The 20,969-nt window shown below is 41.7% G+C and overlaps 1 long non-coding RNA gene across 1 annotated transcript in view; it reads right to left on the reverse strand.

Annotated features, from left to right (window-relative positions):
• Positions 1 to 794: 794 nt before the first annotated feature.
• The window catches only part of LOC124411075, a 169,323-nt gene continuing 149,148 nt past the window's right edge, over positions 795 to 20,969 (reverse strand). The window contains exons 4-5 of the long non-coding RNA XR_006929637.1: positions 8,505 to 8,597; positions 795 to 890 (exon numbers count right to left, since the gene is read on the reverse strand). This is a non-coding gene — a long non-coding RNA (uncharacterized LOC124411075). The remainder of the gene's footprint in view (positions 891 to 8,504; positions 8,598 to 20,969) is intronic.

Below are 20,969 nucleotides of genomic sequence, written 5' to 3' on the forward strand. Positions count from 1 at the left end.
CTGCGAATTATATACGGTATAGAATAGAAAAGAGAAAGAAAAAAAAATTAAATAATTTTGCAGTTACTAGCAATTGTATGTATGATATATTTTATGCGAATCAAATCAAAGTTTGATTCTCAAGTTTTCGAATTTTGTCTAAAAAATTGTCTGCAATTGTTCCAACTCTGAAACAGTAACCTGAATTTTTTCACAACTATTAATAAACTGCCAATTGTTTATAAATATTTAAAGGGATTTTGAAAAGAAACTTTTTCTAAATTCTCGAAAAAAGCTCAGAAACTGTATCTTATATTTCAAACATTTTAATACCGGTCCCATGATCGGTCGATTGCTTCCATTTTTTTTTGGCACTTTCAATTTTTCTGGTTAGCTAAAACATTTGCTTAGCCGTCTAAAAATTCTGGAAAAATTCTCAAAACTTCTATTTTTCACTCGGAACGTTAACCAGAAAAATTTTCAGACCGATTAAATAATCTTTTAATTGATCAAGAAAAAGATAAAATTGCTGAAAAGAAAATAGAAAAAAATCGGCTCATCATGGTAGCCCAGTCTTGAAATGTTTGAAAAAGAAAATACAGTTTTTGAGAATTTTAAGAAAAGTCTGCTCAAAATCACTTTCAATATTTATAAATACTTATATATTATACTATACCTATATATCTATATTCAAATACATAATAAGATTTATTATAAAATCAACAATATTCACAAGATAATAACAGTCATAAGATATATGTATAGATATATTAATCAGTATCAACTGATTGAAGAATCCATCCAAGTCTCAATTTCAGGCACTTCAGGCAGGTAGCCTTCGATGCATCCTCATTTCTACGTATGAAAGTGTGCAGAAGATGTGCGAAGCAGCGGCGATTTCCGGACTGGAGCTGGAAACCAGAGGAATTTTACTATGAGATTAATTATTTATAAGCTGACAGAATCGACGTCATTGACAGGAAATGTGTCATGAATTGGCTGTCATTATTATTCAAATAGTCACTCTGACCGGAAAAATAATAATCAAACATTATTAACCTAAAATTTAAGACTTAGTAAAAGTCTTTCGAAATGGAAATTAATCCATGAAATATTATTTAAAGAATATATAAGAGAATGGGTGTGTAAATATGTTCTTTTCTTTTTCATAGACTTAATGTTTGGAAATTTCCGGAAAATGTTCCACCTATGCCTTGAATTTTCCGTCAAATCGACGCATAATTCACAACATTTTTTTTGTCTAATTTCAGTGAAGTAGTTATTTGAAAATACATCGATGAATCATGACGATATTTTTCTTTTAATCATATTTGCTGAAAACTGAGAATAAGGTGAAAAAATTCGTGATCTCATTAGTAGGATATTTAAAAAGCAAATTTCTTTGATGTTAAATTGTTTGTCAAAAATAAAACATCGTACAAATTTTCGTCATCGTACAATTATTCTAAAAATTCAATTTTGAGGAAACGGTCTATGGTTGGAATAAAAAAAAAAAAAAAAATTGATTACCGTCAGGATAGTCCTATAGAGTAAAATCGAAAACATCAGCATCGTAAAATCAATACCGCGAAAGTCTAGCTGTCCGTTAAATGTTAAATGAAGCGGGTCGATCTATCACTCTTTATGCATGGAAGGCACCGGAAAAGGGACTTTGTGTATCGACGGGGACTGACCAGAGGATGCATAATTCACCATATCTCACTCGCACAGCCTAAGACCCTGAATAATAAGAATAATCGACGCGTCCGTTGCGTTTCAGATATTTCAATAGACTGGCTAGGGTCTGGTTGCCTCTGCATGGTCAACATGCAGTTCGCCGTCGCGTTTCCCGGGCCTTCGATCCCTCGGATTATCCGGCGGGTTACATCAGGGAGCGATGCTCCGTCTACGTGAAAACAATTTTCGAATGGCCCTCGATATCGCGTAAATCGGATGCAGTCTTCAGAAACTTAAGGGATTTGGCAGGGAGCGCGGAGGTGGAAAAGTAGAATAGTCAGAGGCGGGGTGAAAGTCGAGTAAGATCAAAAAGTAGAAGGACCATATTATCGATTTTTACAAAAGGCGCAAATTTTATTAACAGAATTTAAAAATGTGGATTAAGTTGAATTGTCAAGAAGTAAGAAATAGAAAGGTCAGAATATAGAATGCCGAAATGTAGAATCATCCGAATTTGGCTGGATAATTTTTTAATTGTCTATATTTTGCAGTTTTATATTTCGTCTTTTCGTACTCCAAGTTATTATACTTTTTTTTTTCTATACATGGACTTTCTGTATTTTGATAATTCTACGAATTAGATTTTCGCGTCTTTGAAAAATCGGTATTATAAGGTACTTCTAATTTTTCACCCTCACCCTCAAGTGATTAAAAATGCTGAAACCGCATTCGTATAATTTCCAAGTCTATAAAAGTCGGTAAATAAAAACATCAAGATACAGAAAAGTAATGTAAGAATTAAGCCATAATATAACAGTGCCAAAATTTCTGTATTTTTCTATATTTCAACGTTCATCCTTGTGGTTTAATTTTTTGCATTTATATACAATTTTCACCCGTAGTTCTACATATTTTTCTATATCTCCATATTAATTCTGGTCTATTCTGAATTTTGACTTTCTGTATTGTTATCTTTTCACATTTTGTGAAGTAAAATTTCAAGGTTCAAACTACATCGTGAATAGATTGCCCTTAATTCTTATTCGTGGGACTCGAGTTGACGGATAAGTCGAGGAGAGGAATCTGAATAAAAGTACGGATAGAAATAAAGTATCTAATTATGAGGAGGAAGATGATCGGTTAGTGAAACGAGCGTACAGATTCACAATAGCGATTATCTTGCGAATGTAACGTTGCGAGGGGCGCGGCGAGTTGCGGCGTTATACGTTTCTCGTATAGCCAATATGCAATAAACTTAGACGCTTTGACATATTTAATAGTAACCTGGTAATATAATGTTTTGACATGCATTGAGCTTTTTACGAGGGGATGAGAAGAATAAGAGAAAGAAGAAAGAAAAGACAGGAGGAAGAAGAAGAAGAAGATGAAGAAAAAGGAAAAGAAGAAGAAGAAGAAGCTGAAATCGCGTCGACTCTTCGCTCGGAGATGACCGCGGCTCTCAGCTGAATGCATCAGACGTTTATGGGGCGAAACGGGTCGCCATTTGTAAAAATACTCGAAAATTAACGCCGTTGGCAACCACTGTGGAACGTCTTTACGGCTAATTGCATTTCTGCACTACGGTGCATCGCAAAAAGGCGTGAGTTGCGTCTTTCGCCTATTCGCTTCTATTGGAAAACGTCCTTATGACGTCAGAACCCGATTGTAAGCACAATTTTGTCATCACATAACCTAAGTTTTCAACTTTAATGAAGGCAAATGGTAATTTTTCTGGTTTAAAATTACTCGAGTTATATGAATTAATGAAACGTAATCAATAATAAACCTGTTTTACAATCCACATGCGAAAAAACACGACCAACTTTTTTTTTTTTTTTTTTTCTCGATTTATCCTGTTTATCGTCATCCAGAGATGATTGAAATACGGATGAAAATGAAAATCTATGAACCCTTCGTGCTGTTTCCTTCATTAATCACAAGCTCGCCGAATATTTGTTCCTGCTGCACTGCGGTATCGGTAAACATTCATACATACATAATACAACGAATTGAAGTATAAAAAGCGAAGTAGCTTCCGATTTTCCTCGAAGCTTATATATAGAAGATTCGAGAATGTCTGAAAGGTATTCGTCGATTGATTTATGCTCTATATACGCAGCATGCGAATATTATACCGGAAGTAAATAATTTATCGTATCACTTTTCCCTCAATATGATAATACCAGTTATAAACCCTTAGGTTTCTGCTGCCGAGAAGCGAGTTACTTCCGCTTGTATTACACGACGTTCATCGCCACGACGCGTCAATTTGTGCAAATAACAAAATTACAATAATTGGTTTCAGGCGCCGCGTACTTCGCGAAATTGAAGGGAAACCATCGCTTCGCCAACTGCTAGAGACGAGCTGGATTAGCTAACCTAGAATACTACTGTGCGATTAAGCTATCAATCGGCAGTTTAAATTAATCGTTTAATCCATAAATCGAAATTGTTTCATCTCGAATCGAAATCTTTGATTAATTGGAAAAACAATTAATCAAAAAATTCAGCTAAAAGATTAATTGAAACGGACGGAATTTCCAGACGTTTTCATCTTGACCGAAACGTCGTATGTTTTAGGATTCCAAAAATTTTGGTACCGGATACCATTCAGTCTCGTTTCTCACGTTACGTAATTCACGTACTCATAATATCAGTAACTTAAAATATTGCTGATCGTAAGTTACTCTACCTATAATAGTTTGTATTTTTGCAAAGAAATATAACGAGAAAATAAAAATACCAACGACAAAAGAATATAACTACAATTTTAAACATGGAATGAAATTAAGATGACGATGAAGAAAAATGTGGCAACTTTTTTCACAACGTACTTGACAGAAAATTTAGTCTTTTTTTCTTTCTAATGCATCTTCTGTTACAGAATTGTCACTCGAAGGAAGAGGCAGAAACTGTTAAAAGAAGTAAATACCGGGGGGTGGGGGGTAAAAGATAAAATCGATGTGTCATAAGTAGGTACAGTTTAGAAACGATATTGGTATACAGGAGAATAGAATCGGGAGATGAGAGTATCAGGTGGAAAAGATGAAGATAAAGAAAAAGAAATAGAGAAAAATGATATGAGAGAGAAAGAGAGAGAGAGAGAGAGAGAGAGAGAGAGAGAGAGAGAGACGGATGGACAGATTAATCTCCGCGAGTTTTGAAAGGCACTCGACGCACTCGGCGTAATTGTACCGAAAGGGCCACCCACCTCCACCTCCGCCGCCTTTACCGCCCCCAACCCTTGCTAAATGGGGAAAAACACCCCGTTCATTACCAAGTTTTATATACACAACCGCTTAAAATATAACCCTCTGAGAATACTTATTTCTACTATATACCGCGCGATGTTCTCCATTGTATACCGTTTCGCTCATCCTCTTCGTCAGCTGCCTTTCTCTCATTCTCTAGCAGTTATACTCAGTTCAGACTGACAGATAAACGTGAACAAGAACATAGACACGTTATGCGAGGGGTGGTTTTGCAAATTTTCCACCCTCCTTATGGTTTTTTATCTGCAGGTAAACAGTTGTAGAAAAATGGAATTTTTGACCACATTTTTCAGAAATGAACGAACCGTGAGGTTCAAATTCGTAGCGCTGGAGCAACACAAATGAGTCACTTTTCATCGCGTAATTATTAGACCTTGATTTTCGTTCTCCCTTAAACGTTTTACAGTTGAAATAAACTGAATGTCGATTTTATTCAGTCGATATCGTCGCGCCAGTGTGTATCGAACTTCAACTCCATTCAACGAATTGTCACGTTAATTAGATTTATTTGTAACAAACAAGTTCTGAAAAGTTTCGGTGCCATTTCGAGATCATGGCGCAGGTTTCATGGGGGGGGGGGGGGTTCAAAACTTGGAAGGGTCAATATTTCGAATGGCCGATACATCAAAATTGCAAACATGCAAAAGTAAAATAACGAAGGATGAATTGTTCGAAATGTTGATTTTTGAAAGTGCCGCTGATTAGAATGACTACCAACCAGTGACTCAAGATTTCCAACAAAGTTTTCCGAGTTTTGACCCCCACCCGTTTCATGTCGCTGCATTGGAATGACGACACTACGCCCTGTTGAAAATGCATGCATGACCAACTCCCAGAACTCTCTTTTCTTTTCTCCCTAGCTCTCTGACGTGGAGGCATAACACAGGTTTGCATTACAGGTAGGTAGGTAGGTAGGTGGTGGGTATGATACGGAGAAAAAAGTATTTTCTGCAGGTTAGAATACGCGCAAGCTGCAGGCTGCAGCGTAGATCCGCACACAGACGCATCGAGCGCATGCAGACATGTTTCTGTATCACTGTTATTATCCGCATCCACCCAACTAACTGCAGACACGGCTGAATGCAGCGCCGAGTTAGCGAGGAGCGGTCATTATGGAGATTGAAACACCGTTCGGCAAAGTTGAGGGGTAATCAGCGAGGGGCCGAGAGAGGCCGGAGGAAAGGAAAAACAGATAAACTCGCCTCGCATTACAAACTCTGCTGCCTAGACCTCGCGACGTCGGGAGGACGAGAAGAATGAAGGTAGAGAGAAAAAAGGGGAAAACGGGAAGTCAAAGGCGCGTGGAGGACAGCCTAGCCGACGAAGGAATGGATGGATGTGGTTGAATGTATAGTCTGGATGCCCAGCGCCAGCGACGTTATTACCGATAATAATTACTCTCGTATTATTGGGATTCTTACTTTGCAATGCGTCATCTGGTGGGAAAAAAAATAAAACTAATGCAACCAGGCTGACAGCCGACCGTTGACCGTGTATTATTGATTACTTTTAATTAATTTATGTTACATGAGTTATTTGAAAGGCCAAGAATTATGATTTGCCGTCATTTAGATTAAAAACTTAGGTTATGTGGTGATAAAATGGCGCCGATAACCAGCATCTGACGTCATTGGGACATTTTCCAATACCAACGTACACATACTGACGTAATAAAACAAAGGATATCAGGCAAAACTTTCGCGATCATTTGATTTGACAATTCGATGATGTGAATCGTCAAGTACCTATATACTCAAAAGTTTAACTCAACAAAAATCTGATCGAAGGCATGAAATGGGTTTATCTTTCTTCTTTCTTCATTTCTTTCTTTTTCATCACAATTCACCACCGAGTGAAACTGGGCTGCATTTTTTTCCAACCCTTTGCTCTTCGCTTCGTTGGGGATTGTTATCTTGACGTACAGGGTGCAAGAACCGAGGGGGAATGAAGAAAGTTAATTAATTAATTACTTAATTAATTGTTGAAACGATTGACGCCTTCGTTGTTTCTTTGTATTTACTTTCCGGATAAAAAATTGCGTGTATAAACAAAAGAGGCGCATCGTTTTTAAGATGACACGAGACCGAAAAAAGGATGAATATGCGTGAAGTTAGTGGAAGAAAAGTGTCAGCAGAGATGAGAGAGGAAACGAAAAAAAAGTAGAAGGCAAAAAGCGAAAGCGGAGTAACGCGAATCGCCTCGCAGGAAAAAAAAATTACAAACGTAAAGGAAAACAAAAAAAAAGAAAAAAAGAAAAAGAAAAAAAAAACAATGAGAAGATGAAATTATTCCGCAAGGGAGAGAATTTACGATACAAGCCGATATATTTTATTCCGTTCGACATATAGTGCCTAACTACTGACCCGCCGAAATTTATGTTACTCGTCCCGGTATACCGAAGAGGATCAGTGCAGAAAGAGAGTGGAAGTATTATAAAAAGAGCGCGGATACCTACGTATGATGCGGATAAATGAAGCTTGATAAAGAAAACAAAAATCGACATCGAGGGAAAGTATTAATTTTTTCTGGGTACAATACGTGTGGAAAAAAATGAGGAAAGACTAAAACGGAAACGATTCGCATGTCGCAGAAGGATTCTAAAGGGATACTATAATATGGATACATGTGAGTGATATTGCGTGTAGAATAAAAATTAACGAGTTGTGTAAAAAGTGTGAAGAGTCGGTGAAAAAAGATGGAAAAAACGAGAGTGAAGAAGAGACGTAAGAAAATAAATAAACGAAGAGAGAGGGATTGAGAGAGTGAAGTTGAAGTGTAAAAAACAGCAAAATCGAGTAAATCCTAGGGTATCCAATGGTGAAATATAGAAAGGAGAAGGGGAAGAATGGCGGGGACAGAAAACGGTAAGAGACGAGAGGCCGGACCATAAAGTTTTTTAAATATATATGTATATGTATATACATATGTGCATATGCACACGTCGGGAAGCCCTTGTGACACACGAGACGCTGTTGCGGCGCACGTGCTCTTTTCCTTTCCTCTTTTCCACCGTCACTATTCCTCTCTCTTTTCACTCATATCTTTTCTCCTTTTGCTCGAAAGCCAGATCCTATGGCTTTGCCAGAAATAAAATTCACCTTTTTTTTTGTCTTCGGCGAGGTTTACGCTCGGTAATCCCCAATAAGCGCGTTGGTTACTATATTGCTGTATCTTGATCCCCTCTGATCTCAAAAGAAGATGAAGAAGAAGAAGAAGAAGAAGAGGAGGAGGAGGAGGAGGAGGAGGAAGAAGATGGAATTTGAAAAGAACCCTAAAAAATTACTGTATAAAGAACAAAGACCGGATATTTTTTAATTGTACTGAACCGTTTTTAAAATTTCGAGTAAAAATATATATATATATAATAAACGTCTTGTGCACGAATTCGAAATTCTGTTCTTTTTTACGAAGAGCCGCGTTTTAATGGTGTGTTAAAAAGAAGCGTTCTCCTAATATAAATTTATAAAATTTAGTGTCATTTAACACTAATTTTTTTTTATTTAAATACGATTGACACATCGTACCAACTAAAATCAGTAAGCAATTTTCACCAAAAGAATATTATTCAATACCAACCTGAGAAAAAGATTTTACCGAAGATCACTGCAGTGCATCCCAATTTTTTTCTTTGTCGCATATGTATTCAGTGGAAGTTGGCAATTCGTCAACCTGTAAAACGTAACGTAAACATTGTTTCAATAATGCAAAGATCGAGAGAAACAAGGCAAAATTAATTACTTAGCAGATTCTGTGTTAAATTTACCGCTTATACTGTGCAAAAGATGCCAACAATTATATCGACATAATATAGATAAGAAAGATCGCGTTAGTTGAATGATCTTAAAACAAATTACTGTATAAAATAAATCCATACATTCTATATACTATGTGTATAATAAAGAGACGTAAATAAAAATAGAGGCACTAATGTGCGGCTTTGTGTACAAGAGTGACAAGCGACACGAATATCGGGTCAACGAGATAGATAGACCCTGTTGCCCTGCAGAAGTCCGAAGCGATTAACTCCTCGGAGTGCGTATAGGTTATACACATAAGTATAGAATGACGATGGTGAAGCGAAAGCTCTGATTTTTATACTAACAGTACGGCTGACTAGCGTTCTCGGCCTGAGTCTAAAACGACACCAGCGCTCCGACAGCTTAAATGGAACTAACGAATCACGTGACTCATTGTGTATTATGTCATGGCGTCGAAGTGACAGAACCGCCAGCTCGTAAACTTCTCGCTTTTGAACGAGCGTCTGTTCTTTACATAATTTCACTAATTCCTCTGCCTATCAATCCGATGATAACGGAATTTTGCATTCCTACTGTTTGTAAATTAACATATTATGCCATGTCAATAATATCGCTGTGTATTGGCGTTTCTTTTATTTTTTTTTAAAGGACTATCCAAGCGTAGTCCTTTTTGATGATACACCAGGTGTCTGGTTTCCATTTAGCGTTATTGCTGACAAATTTTACGATACAGTTCTCATACATCGTAATTTTGTTCACGCTTAAGCTGTTCCATGTGACTAAATCTGTTTCTAATAGGCTATCACCCACGTGACCTGTTAGTTTAACTTTAGGTATTGCGGCGCTAGTGTCGGATTTTGGAGCTTCTAATTGGAATAAGCTGCTGTGTAGGGAGGCGTGATGTTGGTAAAAAAACATCGACATCGTACTATCAATTTTTTAAATTAATTCCTTACCATAGAACTATTGATATTCTTCTGACAACATCGAAACATCAATTGCTATCATCGATGCTAAAAACAGGCATGAAAAATTTTTCAAATTCTAGTTACAATTGTAAAAAAAAAAACGAGCGCGAAAATTTCAAATTGCTAATTAGAATCACTGTTAAAAATAAGTATAAAATTTTATAATTTAATAGAAATTAAATCAAGTTAAATAAAATTAACTAAATATTAGTAGAAAATATAGATGTATTATCAAACTTAGTAATGTGTATTTATTTTTTACAAATATTACCACAATATAAAAACACGTATGATAATGACTTTTAAATTAAAAAAATACAATGAAAGTAAAAAAAATAGTACGGATTAAATTATAAACCGCAGTCTTCAAGATTTGAGATACTTAAAAAAAAGTAATTTGTCTAAATTACTTCCACTGAATGTAGAATTGTCCACTTGTATACTATACAACATACACGCGGAAATGGTATAGATAAGTTACCAACAGATATTGGCACAGAAATTTAATTTACTCCCAACTTGACGACGTAGGTAGTTCAATATTTTCTATCGACTATCGATGTATCGACTTTAAAAAACATCGATGCTCGAAATATCGATAAATATCTCGCATCCCTACCCCCATATGCTGGAAGTATAGGAGTCAGCCATCCATTAGTACCTATAGAGATCGGTGATTAAAAGAGTGTGTACTTATATTGTTAGTATGTACAGCAGCATTCATATCACATACGAGGGTTAAAGGAGAGGCCGAGGAAGCGAATGAGATAGGCAGAATTGCGTCTTCGAGAAATATTCATCCGCATGATGCGGGATCGCCGAACTCGGAACTCGACTCGCCCGACTCCGGCATACGCAGGCGGCAGACGGCGTGTCTACGTCCGCGTCGCGGTGAGATAGGCGAGTGGCATAGGGCTATCATCCGCGGCTACGGGGGTTGGGACCTTTATACTCCAAGGCCTTCCGAGGGTCGCGGGCCGGCGAGAAGGTCCTGAGGTCCCCGATTACGGACCACCGACTATACCGGCCGCGACCTCGCCCAACGATCCCGATTCCACACCCGCCGCCGGCTAACGCGACGCGGAATATCAATGATCTCGTTAAATCTAATGCGAAATATGAAAAAATTGCACGCCAAGAGGAAGGGGAGATTATTCGCGTGGAATGGCACTGAGCAGTTTTTTCTTTTTCTTTCTATATATATACGGTGAAGAGAGATCGGTATAATGGTTTTTTTTTTTTTGTAGCTATTTGTTTTTCGTACAAGAATCATATATAGTGAATAATTTTTACACCTTCAATTTGAAAGTATACATATATACATATATGGATTAGAGTGTTGCAATTTTTTTTTTTTTTGTTTGATTGGTTACATCAATCACAATATATTACATATTACGTCACAAAGAAGACTTATACTTGTAACATTACTAAGTCTTTAGTTGATGTTTGAGAAGGATATCTGACGACGAATTTTTCATTTTTAATTCAATCTTATAAAATAGTTATTAATTTTTAATCAATAAAATTTAATATCAACTTTTAATTTTTTACGACAAAACTACCTTTTGATATATTTTTACGTTACGGAACGTGATCTTTGGGTTGAAAATACATTTCACGAAATAAATAATAATTTAAGTGTTTAACAAAATTACTTACACAATACTGTACAGTTTCCTTTTTTCGTCATTTACTCTCTATATGAATCAAGTACATACATTATCTAATAATCGAATCAGGCAAGACCGTTTTTTCATTTTGTTAGTTCAACGTAATGAATGAAAATGAGCAAAGCCTGCAAAAAAAAAAAAAATTGAAAAAATCTGCGCACAGAGCTACCCACAACACAGCATAAGAGTTAAAACATACAAGGCTCCTCGTAGATCACCGTAGTTCCCAAGAATCATTTAAATCAAACAATCGACGATATTCATGAAATGATGGGACATATTGAGATTCAGTAGGTATAAAGAGGCTTACATGATACATACCTATACAGTCGGAGTAAATAAATAACCTGAAGGATCTCCAATCTCTTGGATAATACAGAACCGCGATGCGCACAGAATCCAGAGCCAAGTCTTATAGTCGTCCTCGTCGTCGTTCAAGTGACAAACCACGGTGGTATGTATTTATTGAAAGCAGTGGGATCGAGTTCGGAGTCTGTCTTATTGTTGGAACGTAAAAGAATGCGGCAAGGGAGGAAGGACTGGGTGAGGGGCGGTTGCGGGGAAAGGGAAGCAGTTGAACCGAGGGTGGGCTGTCGCATTGAGGGAAGAAGAAGAAGAAGAAGAAGAAGAGGAAAAAGAAGAAGAAGGAGAAGGAGAAGAAGAAGATCGCGGGAGTCAGACGGTCCGAGGTGGATGGTAAAGGAGGAGGTTTCGCGGTGGAGAGCACGATCGCAACAATGTAAGTCATGCTATTTTATGGAGCGCCCCCTGACCCTCGCTACTTGTAAAGCGACTAAAGATTCAAAAATAACCATCACTGCCCACGGGGCAGTGGCTTCAACGGCTGCTTAAGGAGCCGTGATCGTTCGACGTTGCATGCGAGTATGGGACCTAAAAATAGCGATGCTAGGCCGTCGAGTCGAGTGGAGTAGGTAGGTAGGCACACGGTATAACCGGGCAATTTGCATAATTCATTTCGTCCTATTGGTCAAAGTATGTATACCCATGTCATATAAAGAAGGAATATGAGATGGGGCGATGAGAACAAAAGCGATGAGGAAAATATAACGGATATTGGTACGGAGCTGAGAGACTGGGGATGTTAAGGAAAAGTTTCCGTCTCCGGTATCATCGACTCCTCGGCAAAAGCGTTCCAACGATTTGATCGCGGAGTGTTAACAATGGGCTCATTATCTCTGTGCGATGCAGTTTGCGTTCATCGAACGAAATCGCGAAGCTGCGATTCAAAGCATATCTATCAGTCGGCTGTCACTCCACCGCGATAGCTTCGAATCGTCCGAATCGCATGTGAATATTGCCGTGTCCATACCGGCAGCCCGCATCTAACGCGGAGGGCTGTAAAGTATGATCAATCATATCTCGAAAGATGTTATAGAAATGCATGGAGGAGGGTATACGGGGATGGGATGCAGGAGGCGCGGCGTTTCCCGTTTCCGTTCACCGTTAGAATCTGCGCAGGCACCGCGCGGTTCAATAGGCAGGCGTGCGTTTTAAACGTCGAATCATAAAATCGTGCAAACGTTGGCCGCTTTGCCCACGGCGTGATAAACAACAAGCTAGAGAAGTAAGTATATACCGTCCCGGTAACTTGGGTAAGTTTGTGTTTGTTAAACTCTCCGCAGCGGGCAGGTTGAGCAACCGCGCGGCGTCACTATGTATGCCCACGTTTTTTCTTGGAAAGCACAGAGAAAAAGGAAACTGAAAGATTAAAGAGAAAGAAAAAAGAAAGAAACACTCGTTGAACGCGAGTCGATCGCTCGACCTCATATCCAGTCCCCGTCTTAGGACAGAAAACTTTCAGGTCGAAGGAGACGGTGTGGAAGGTTTATAGGAACCGTTCATGGGATGAGCGGAAGTCCTGCTACTGTATCGATTTGCGCCTCGTTATACACCGAGGACAAGTTTAGCCGCAACTTTGTTCGTCGAGCTTGGGCTATACAAAATTTAGTCTATGGTCTACGGAGGGGTTAGGGTTACGTGTTCCGAGGGATTGAATGTCGCGCTTAAGGGCACGGCGTACCTACGCCGCCCTCTACGACAGCCAAGTACCATCCACTGCTCTCGTTAGAAAAGCCAGGTGAGCATCACAGAGATACATTGTCATAATCTGCTCCATCAGCACGCTCGAGTATCTCCTCCAAATATGATCCGCCATGTACGAGTGTGAGGTTGTGTCTTGCACACCAGGGGACGTGGGATCTACACGAAGTGTTTTAACCTAAGCTGCGTTCAGTCTACGCAGTTCAAAACATCCAAGCATTGAGTTTAGGTCAAGTTTGACCACAAATTTAGGCCGTACAGGACTTTGGAATGGTTTTATGAGTTCTCGTTAAGGAAGGATGCTGATTAACGATTGGAGCTGACTTGTGGTTATCCCTTACCACTGGATACCTCACATCAAAAAACATTGCAAAGGACCGAAGATATCGATTCAAATAACTTGAAAAAATTCTGGGATGTCTTCTGCTGCAGAAGTAGATGTACCAATTCAATCAAGTTTAATCATTAATGTCCACAAAAATGACGACTATACGTCGTAAAGCAGCACCGCAAATCAATCGTGATTAGATAGAATATCCAGCAAATCAATTTTACATAAATATAAATTTATCAAAGTCTGTATGAACGGTCAGTTAGTAGTTTTCCAAAATACAATATCTCTTTTCAAAGGTACCGTTTTCACCCACCGGAAACACGTATTTCCTGGCAAGAAGGAGAGAAGAACCATTGATCAATTCTCGGATTGATCCAGGCACTTTTGTTGAGTGACCCTGAGTACAGATCCGAAGAATCTATCCAATGGATTCTCAGAGGTCTTGGTAAGAGGATACTATGATTAGCCATACCGTCTCTATCCAAGAGTGATCTATGCCTGCAAACGGCGTTCCTCCGGTGGAGTAAGAAATCGGGCAGCAGGAGGAGCAGCCTGTCCCGTCATTTTCCATCGGCGGTTATATAGTTACACACAAGCATGTGCTCTCCAGGATCGAGAACGGTGATACCTGGCGTTGGATGGAAGATCCTCGGAGCAGAACGACAACAACGAGGGCGGTGTTTAGCCGATAATACCGGACCACGACGCGGAGTCTAACAGCGTGTGCTGTCCGAGGGATTAATGAAATAGCTGAGTGTACAATCTGCGCCGGTGACACGTCCCGAGGTAATCATTGGTCTCTCCGAGGCGCGTAGTGTACCTACGCCTGTATCGCGTGCGATCCTGTGGCGCTCCAGGGCATCAGCCTCTCGCTCATCTGCGTCATCTCCTCTAGCTGTCTTTTTCCTCCTCCCATAAAAATTTTTGTGTGTGTGTTCATGCGCCTAGAAGATGACAGAGCCAGAGTCTTGGCCGTCCTGGAAGATCTATGTGGGTAGACCTTGCCGGGTATCGCGCGTTAGCACCTGCAACTCTAGGTGAAGCGTACACAGTATACAGTGTACACCTTCTTTCCATACGTAAAGAGAGAGAGAGAGCGAGAGAGAGAGAGAGAGAGAGAGAGAGAAAGTTTTCTGGACGCAGGAGAATTGATTGTTGACGAGTTCTATGTGCCATTGTCAAATTTCTAGAGAACAAACAAATACTGTACTGTATAGGTCGGCAGTCCAAGAGCGAGATGAAACGCTGCTGTGATTATATTCCACTCCGTATGCGCGTGGATACTCGATTGTAACTCAATTCATGAGTACCAGACCACCTGGGAGTGTGTGCAGATGGTAGGTGCACGGCACGGGGGAGTCAGTTGCTTGACAAGCGATGATAGTCCCGCTCGGCTAGAGAGAGGAGAATATTTTCACGGATAGGTAGACAGGTGTGCAGGTGGACCAAAGAGACACACAACAAGTACTGCAAACAGTATTTGTCAGAAGCATTATATTCTATCTTAGAGCAATGAAGGCCACACTGAATCCTCTTCTATCGTTTCACTTTTTTTTATCATCCTTTTTTTCTCATCCCACGAGCTATTGACAGACACACGTGTCGTTATGCAATCGAGTAAATCTTCCGATCGTCAGCGATCATTCCGAGTGAGATATTGCAACGATGCTCGCATGATGATGATCATATAAAAGAAACAGAGAAAGAAAGTTGCCGCTTTCCTGACTCGCGTCTACATCACGGGATGCCAGCACGTCTTCGACTGCGGTACGTACAGACAGTTCACTATACGACTGAGATTGGTTCTCAATTTGAACGGGTGATGATCATGCAACTTCGCTTACGTCTCACTTTCGCGATACGACATTATTAGTAACTCAGAAGTGGAGAAGACCGCGTCGGGGTTGATAACATGTAAAATGGAAGTAACAGAACCCTCTGACTCTTCTGTCTTACGAGAAAAGATTATCGATATGAGAATGGGAGGGTCGAGCGTTCACGGTGATCGATCCAGGCATTAACTCGCCGAGGAATACCTTATACCACACCTACAGAACGATAGTGCAGCTGCAGGCACGGATGGATAGGTGTATGTATAGAAAGACGACGGCGTTATGGACCCGTGGCCGACGATCGGACGGACACTCGAGCGTGAAAGCATGACGTACGTAGTTCCGCCTTCGTCAAGCGCTAGTGCGTCGAGATGGGTGGACGGGAGGAGGAAGCGCCGACGAGTATGTGGGCACACCATCCATCCATCCATCCGTCCGTCCGTCCGTCTACCCATCCATCCCTCTTTTCTGTTCCGCGGTCGCACTTTATCTCGATTTCCGTCGAGTGATTTCCTAGCGGTGGCATCAGGGTAGCTCGAGCAGTAACAAGTTTGTCTGGAGCAGAGGAACATCGAGAGATCTGCGAAAGCCTCCCACACAAATCGATCCTCGTGTACGTGGACATATCCCTAAAACTTTCTCAGCAAAGCTCGTCAGTCACCGATGTACGGTTGTTGACGGTCAATAGATCGATGTTGGCGGTTGCTGGATAGTGTAACAAGGCTGAGCTGACATTTGTCGTGTATTAGATGAAAGTGTGACCAGCGTTATTAGACGCTCGAATAATTACAGAGACTCGAAAATCACATATCCAAGGCGATTTGATTATAAGTAAGACAATGTTAACGGATGAATTAATTATCGATTGATCGATACAAGTTATGAAGAACCGCAGGAACGTACTAGTCGTGTTGAATGAATAAATTATTTATTAAAGAGATGAATGTACGACGTATGAATAAATGAATAAATAAGCATAATTGAACTCGACATTGGTTTCGACGCCACGGTTTTCGTACATCGATCCTTGACGGCTGTGAAGGACTGGAGGGAATGTATCAGAGGTCCTCGCCCGGTCGGCTGTATAAAACGTACGCTAGTGGATCTCATCGAGTTTGGCACGGTTTGGCTTGGCGAAGCGATGACACGGTGCCTTGGGCAAAGTATTAAAGACCCGGTGCAGCGATCACCTTCCAACGATTGGCGTCGACCGGGACCGCTCACAGTTTTACGATCACGGAGCGCAGTGCCTTTCTCTGGTTAGTTTTATAATTGCCTCTTTAGCGTTGCTCGGGTCAGCACGAACGCGTATTGCCCGTTCCTAGGCCCGTGCCCATCTGCCTTCCATCGGTCACCGCCTTTCTTTTGTAAGCCCACCACCTTCTTCTCCTTTCCGTCGTTCTTTCTTTCTTGACTCGCGCCGTAAAACCGAGTGATATTATCGGAATATCGTTGTGATACGGACAAGTTTTCCCCACCTCTTGCCACGGGACGAGGGATGGAAAGTTGAAGTTGGATGGGAGAGGGAGGAGAAAAGGAAGAAGTAAAAAGAGGGCGGAAATTCTCCGCAAGAATACATTTCCCGTCCCCGTGGTCAAGTAATCCAGACTCCACGGACTTGTGCGGTGGGGTGAGCGTCGAGGGTGGCGAGGGACGATGGTCCGGTCGCTTGGTCCAAGGGTGGCTGCAGCCAGTGGGGATTGATCCGCGGTCGTCATACAGACCCGTGTGGTCGAGGCCCTCCTCTCATCTCCAGGGATATATTTTACTCGCCCTGGCCTCTACCCACTTCATTACAACGACGAATTTCACCCGCCTGCCACCCTCTCTGCTTACCTCGTATCCACCGTTCCTCCATCCCTCCGCGTCTCCTTCTTCGCAAAGTGAAATCCAGACATCAATCTCGCTAACGACGTAGGATTAGTGCTAATTTGTCGTCACGGGGATATTGCCGAATTGGTCGAATACCTTCTCTCCGTGACCTTCTTGGCACCGCCTAACCTAGCCTAACTTTCGGGACCAAGATTGGAACGACCGAATGAAATACAAATCCACTCGCTTCCAATCCACTGGGGAATTCCTCGGATCAGTAAACCACTTGCCATATTGGACTCGAGAGGATGATGAGGTGAAAAGGGAAAAGCAAAAAGTCGGGGTTGTCGGTCCGATCAACAGTGACCTCCTGCTGTAATAAATTGTGAATAAATTATACGTATAACGGATTAATCAGTCTTGGTTGTGATTAAAATTACACATACCGGAAGCGCTCGGAGTGTTATATTCGCTTTGATCAGCGTACGAGACTTTGCTCCGGATACCGATATGCCACGTGTTAATTGGGCTGGTGCTCAGAAGGGACGTTTTATTATTGTAGCAAGTCTGTAAATACCAAAGACTTTGGACGAAGAGGTTGCCCTAGCAGGTTTGGCGAACTTCTCTGATGTTTTTACGAGTTTCGGGCCAATAAACGTTGTCAAAGGACCGGCACCAGCACGAACCGAATGTCAAAGTCTACTTTTACGTCACTTCCTGGGATCGTGGCTCGTAGCACAACGATGGAATTGGTTCCTGGTAGCATGGTATACACGGGCACAGGCTTTGAGCGTACGTTCCTCGTCGAGTAGGGTAAAAAGCGAAACTTTTGAACATCCGTGAAGCGAAATGAGCTTCACTGTGATGCGTGCGTAGGGGGATCGGATCACTGGTGACTGGCTACCCGCGGTCAGGTAGGTAACAACGAGGCGTTGGAGAGTCGTTGGTCAGTGGTCATCCCAGGAGTCCATTAATTAGCGGTAATAAACTATGCCAACTATTGGAAAGGCCGAGCCTTGAATAATTACAGTGGCAGTTGATTGCCTGACTAACGACCTAGTTAGCGCGTTTCGTCTTGGGATCACGGATTTGAATCCAAGGACGACGCGGTGCTCTTCAATCGGTGCATCATCACTCGGACGCGAGGCAGGAGAGAAAAACGAGAAACGAGAAACTCTGGACAGATTAACTTCAACCGCGTTTTGTTATAAACTATGTGCTACGTCTAGCTGCGCCGCTTTGTGGCAAAGTGGTTATTCGTGTTGAGGAGGGACGGAGAGAACGAAGAAGACAGAAATGCCTCAGCTAGCTATACGCGAAAGGGGAGAATATGCAAACTGTGTTTTTCCAAGACTGAAACGCTGTGGCTAAGAAACGGTGAGGGGCCAACGGGATTGACGAGGAACCGGGAATCGAGGGATACTTGGAATCAGTTTACGAGCTTCGTTAAAATATTATTACCGCGTAAGTTCTTGGTGACACGCGGTGCGCCACGACGGCTATGTGCTATGCTAAATAATCGCTTCTTAATTGCGGAATAATTGCCGAATAATTTCCAAAATTCACCTCTCCCTTATTCCTCAACGTCACCGTCTGTCTCTCGCATTACGCCCCGCTGTTCAACCTTGTTTATCCGAAAATTGAACCTTTCGAGTGTCAAGATTAGACCTGCAGGCAAATCTCTCGTATAAGTCGTTAAAATTTTCGCCTTGGCGTTACACGGGTACAGTATTTTTGCTCGCAGTTGGGCCAGTCAAGGATAAAATTCTCTCCCCATATCCTCTTTTCGCAGGAGAGACACTTCTGGTCCTCCGGCCACTTGCAGTCCAGGAAGAAGAGCTGATCGTGAGTGAGAAGCGATCCGGGGGCTGCCGAGTGTCGAGTGTCGAGTGTCGGGACGTTGGAGGAGCGGTCGCGGCGTCTAGTGGCTCTTTGCGACACGGATAACGCGAGAGGAGAGGATCTCTGACGATGTGGGGAATGAGAGAAGGAAGGAGAGCGGGATGGAAAGAAGGAAAGAAATAAAGGAGCGAGATCTGGACCAGGAAGCTCGGCTGCGATGAGCGCTGCAAGAGGATGAGAAAGAGAAATAGAGCGAGTGAAAGAGAGAGAGAGAGAGAGAGAGAGAGAGAGAGAGAGAGAGAAAGCTGGACCGGGTACAAACGGGACCGCGCTATCTCCAGCAGGCGCTTTAATGCGTTTAACCCGGGAGAGATAGTGGACAATTTATTGGCCTCTATTTTAGGCAAGTTTAGACCAAGCCACTCAATAGTTCCGACCGCAACAAAGCGCGCTCATCCCGTTTCACAAACGCAGGTCTGCAGACGCGCTGCTTGAGCCAAGAAACGGGCTGCTGCACCCGGTCGGTGCAGAGTCCCTATACTGACTTCGCCATTCACAATCTTTCGCCTACTCTCATAACCGCACAACTACGAAACCCAAGTTTTATGGCTCTCGTTTCTCAAAGTTTATCGCGTATTTGTTCACTGATTTATATTCCTCTCTAAACTCATTCTAGAAGAAAGAGAAAGAATAAGGAGTTCGATGCGACTGTAACTGACAGGTGTTTCAACCTGAAAAACACGTGACAGTATCCGAAAGAGTATCAGTCATAATCTCATCATACTTGTAAAATTTGAAACAGAGCGTTACAGATTTGAAAAGAAACGTTTTAGAGAACCACCTCCTCCCTCCCTTGCCTCCGATTCTTGACCCTAAAAACTCAGTGTTGGCTGTAAGTGGCAACAGATGTTTTTTAGGATCAGGTCAAGTCGGACCTAAGCCAGCCGTGATTCTGGCCGCGTGTGTGAGCCATCTCTCAGCCTGAACTTCTCCTCCTCCTCCTCCTGCTCTCTCGCTCTCTCGAGTCTCTTCGTCTTTCCTTCCTTCTGGCAAGGATTTACTGGCTGATGATAACGCGGCTGAAACACGTGCAAGCAAGCAACCCAGAGCAGGTTTCCTCGGAACTGGAAACTGGAAACTAGAAACTGGAAACTGGAGATCGGACTCCTTCCCGTGTAATATCTCACGCGCAGGTTTGCTCGTGTTACATATACACTGCGTCATTGCTCCGTCCATCGAGATGCACTCTGTGTTTGACGATCGAAAAAACTTCCTCGAACTCTTTTCACAGAGCATAAAAATAAGTGACGTAGGTATATTAGTGGGGCAGATACGAAGAGTGTGGGATAACAAGCTGCTGGAAGCTGATACTAATTGCGATCACTGACGGGAGAAGCCAGCGTCGTCTAGCATTGCAGTGAGCCTGGTTATTAGCTGCATCCTGATCGCCGCGACACCTGACGATTACCATCGAGGAGCGACAATCGGTTGGCACATCTCTGAAGGGATCGCGAGTCGGGGTCAAAGCTGTTGATGAACAAACGAGCGGCTGGCTATGCTAATTCACAAATTACGCATCGCAATACGACTGTATTAGCCGAGCAATGCTTATAATATACTAGCGCACTATGACCCGGTCGTAAAAATCACAAATTATCATCGCATCCTGACGCCGTTGCACGCAGCTGCATGCAAATCTTCCCACACCCAGATCCAAGCTCATATTCGACTGCGGAACACCTTCGGACGCACAAGACAAAC

Source organism: Diprion similis, chromosome 10, assembly GCF_021155765.1.
Source record: "Diprion similis isolate iyDipSimi1 chromosome 10, iyDipSimi1.1, whole genome shotgun sequence".
NCBI classification, from domain to species: Eukaryota; Metazoa; Arthropoda; class Insecta; order Hymenoptera; family Diprionidae; genus Diprion; species Diprion similis.